Source organism: Psammomys obesus, unplaced genomic scaffold, assembly GCF_907164565.1.
Source record: "Psammomys obesus unplaced genomic scaffold, mPsaObe1.curated_primary_1811, whole genome shotgun sequence".
NCBI lineage: Eukaryota > Metazoa > Chordata > Mammalia > Rodentia > Muridae > Psammomys > Psammomys obesus.
Genome location: NW_026585644.1, coordinates 20,890,933 through 20,894,985, shown reverse-complemented (window position 1 = coordinate 20,894,985; position 4,053 = coordinate 20,890,933).

The following is a 4,053-nucleotide window of genomic DNA, read 5'->3' as shown; positions in this document are numbered from 1 at the left end:
TGCTTTGACTCCTGTTGGAGACTTCCTTTAAACATTCAGTAACCTCATATGTGTTCAGACATAAGAGAGTTGAGCTAAAATGTTGGGGTGGGGTATCTGTGGATGTGGGTCTCTGTGTCTATTCAGAGGATGAATGTGGGGTTATAAGTGTGTTTGTGTACAGGTTTATCTGTATATATCTATATTTTGCAGGTGGTATGTCTCATGAAGATAGAGGGAAAAATATGTGTCTTTATATGAATATGTCTGTATATGCATGGATGGGTATATGTGCAAGTATATATAGGCATATAGAGATGTATGTCTGTGTGTCACATGAGAATATAGGACGTAGATACAACCATGTAGGTGTGTGTCTCAGGATCATATGACAGTGGACTGGGGCGTTGTTGATGAATCTCTGTGCTGTGTGTCTATGTTGGGATGGAGGAGGAGATGTGAGTATCTGGGTGTATCTATTGTGTGTGTATGCCTGTGATATGGGATATCAGTGAGAGAAGTATCTACATGTGTATACACAGGATCTGACAGGTAGTGGGCTCTGTGGTAGGCAGTCTGCATGTCTTTTCTTTCTTTTGTTTTTCAAGACAGAGTTTTACTGTGTAGCCTTGACTGCCCTGGACTGGCCTTGTGGACTGGCCTTGTAGACTAGGCTGACCTTGAACTCACATCAATCTGCCTGCCTTTGCCTCCTGAGCGCTGGGATCACAGGCATGTGCCACTATGCCCTGCTGATCTTTTCCTGCTCTAATCCAGTCTTTGGCGGAAGGATAGGGGCAATGCAGGATAGGGTGAGCCTGGCTATGTCCTCTTGCACTTGGACATGTGCAGATGAGGAGGCCTCATGGCCCAGTTTTGAGTTCAGCACTTCACCGTATCCAAGACCACACTGTCCCTTGTCTACCACTCAAGACTGATATTCTTGTAATTAGCTACTTAATCCTCTTTCCTTCAGATTTCCACTCTACTCTGTCACCACCATCTCCATACAGATATGATAGACAGTGTCCCATCTGAGTGAATTCTGCTTCAGCAACACCCTCCCCCCATCCCCCACCACCCATTTATCTGTTCCAACTGTTGCTGGAGCTGCTGCTGTTTGTTGCCCAGGCTAGCTTAGATCTTACTATGTAGATCAGGCTGGCCTCGAACTTACAGCCTCTGCCTCTGGAATGCTGGGCTGACATTGTTGCCCTACTCAGCTCTCTGCTTATTTATTGTTTTTAATGGCCAAATCCTTCAAGAGACACTGCTTATGCGTGCTTTCTCTACTTTGCTTCTTTCAAATCCACAATGTGCACACTTTCACCTCCTCCCCCAACTCAGATATTACCACCCAAGCAAGCAATGTCTCCAATGCTCTCCAAGGGAAGCATAAAGTTCAGTCTTCGCCTCACTTGGCTAAAAATCATGGAGGGATCTACCTGATTACGTGGCTCCTCACCTGCTTCTCTCATATCCGTCTCTGCTACTCAGACTCTCCTCACAGTATCTCTGCCGCCCAAAAACTCTGAGGGCCTTGCAGCTTGAACCTGTGCCCCTGCTCTCACTCACTGCTACCCAACAATCTCTGGCCTCACTTAATCTCATGGCACCGACCCCCATCTTCTACTGACTGTTCTCAGCTGTCTGCCCACAGTCAGACTGCTCCCCTGAAGTTCAGCTCTGTCTACCTACCCACCATCACTCCTTGGTGTCTAATAGTTCTCTCAAGTTTACCACATTCCAGAGAAGTCTCAACATTCTTTCCCACCCCATAATCTGTTTTCTCTTGGTTGTCTACAAGGCCTTACCCAGTCAAGGCCTCCATGCTCCGAATCACCTACGTCCTAGGCATGCCCACCACTCCTCTGCCCCAGGCTCTACTGTCACCATGGTAGACAGGCTGACCCAGTGCCCTGTGGGAAATGGGATACTTGCACATCCCCACAACCAGCCTACTTCTCTGTGTGAGTCACAGCCCTCATAACCACAGGATGCACGCTTTATTTATTCATGTCCCGACACAATCCAGCAGTCTGAAGGCAGAGGTTTTATCTGGTCTGCTGACTTCATTGTTGGTTATTTCCTCAGTACCCAGGACTATCCTTAGCATGCAGAAAGTTCCTGAAAACACTCTAAAATGGGAGATTGAAAATCACTGCATGACTTTTCATATCTCAAATTAGGCTTGCAAATGTATATCAGAGGTTTCAATGGAGAAAATAATGCCTCATGTCTTTCTGCATCTCCAAGTTGTATGTACACACACACACACACACACACACACACACACACACACACAGACTGGTCAATGTCTGCCTAGGACAGATGACTTCAGATGACTAAGTCTACTCAGAGGGAGGGTTAGCTCCTCATGGCTCAGAGCTCACAGCTATGCCTGCTTCTGTCTCTCATCACTGCTGCATTTCTTTCTTGGGTCTATCCTAGCTGCTGGTTCTGAGTCTAGGAGACCAGCTGCCAGAGAGAATGCAGGGCAGTCATCACCCGACAGCACTTCCTGTGACTACCCAGAGACCAAATGCCTCAGTAGGACCTGTGGCCCACTTAGAAACAGAGTTGGCAGCCTGAGAGTGGAAGTGGGGGTGGCTGGGACTGGCACATCCCCCTAGTCACATCTTATATGTTTGTAACCAATGCCCCTTGCAGGGGAGCTAGAAGTGACAGATTTTTCAGTCAAAAATTTGAAAACTCTTTACACTCCGAATAGCATACATAGTTAAACAGTGTCTAAACCAGTGCTTCTTGACCTGCCTAATGCTTCGACCTTTTAAAACAGCTCCTCATGTTGCAGTGACCCCCAACCATAAAATTATTTTTGTTGTTGCTTCATAACTGTAATTTTGCTACTGTTATGAATCATAATGTAAATATCTGATATGAAGGATAGCTGACATGTGATCCCAGTGAAAGGCAGTTCTTTCCCAAAGGGGTCATGACCCACAGGTTAAGAACCACTAGTCTATAGTCTCTTCCAGTAAGTCAAACTTAAGTGTTAAAGGGTGTCTGGATTTCAGTGTTTCTTGGGTAAATACATTTCACCTGCTAAATAGCAGTGCACACACATCTGATTGTCACTTGGAATCTGTCTGCCAGGGACATCTGCCCTTGAGCCCAAGACACCATTATCTAAAAACCCCTTCTCTCTCTCCTCATATCAGGAACTCCGCTTTCCTCCCTAGTATGTTCTGATGGTGTTAGCATGTCCAGGTGGATGAGTCCCTGCAGCTCATGAACGGCTGCCCACGATCAATTGTTGGCCATCTCCAGCCACCTCACCACTGGCTAGCATGGCTCCTGCCTGCATCCCTCCTCCCTTCCTTTGAGCTCCCACAGCTATCCCATACGGATCACAGGATGAGGTGGCTACCAAAGATTTGAAGATGTTATAATAGAACCACAAACAAACAAAGGAGATGCGAAACTACGGATGGATATTCCTGTGGCTGTGGATATGAGAGGGGTGGGGAAGCCACCGTGCCCCTGGGCGAGTCTGAGACAGGTCTTCTCTCAGTCCGGATCTTCCTCCTTTCCTCTGTTCTCAAACTCCTGCTTCACCCAGGAAAGGACAGCTGTCACAAGCAACGCTCTGAGTGCCAGAGCGCCACTTCCCGCTCAAGTCCACAGAACTCATTTTAGACCAGCAACAACAATCTTCCCCGGAAGGACTGGGACCCAGGTTCCTTCCATCTTGTAGCTCTACCCTTATAGACCTTTGTTTCCAGTCAATGGATAAAGATAGAGATAGGAGATGTGCAAGACAACACCTGTTTGTTGCTTCGGCCCAGAAGTAGCACAAGTCACCACAGCTCATGTCCCCATTGGCAAAAGGCAGTGACCAGGCCCCTAATCAAAGGACAGGACTAGAAAATCCAGTCCCTACCACAGCAGCTTCAGAGCACCAATCGTACACTAGGGAAGGCAAGCAGACCCAAGGAGGATAACCAACCACTTCAGGTACACCTTCCAGGGTCTCTGAACTCCCCCTCTGTCCCCACATACACACGAACCCATTTCCATCAAATGTTTAACCACCGGGAATGGGAGGGAACG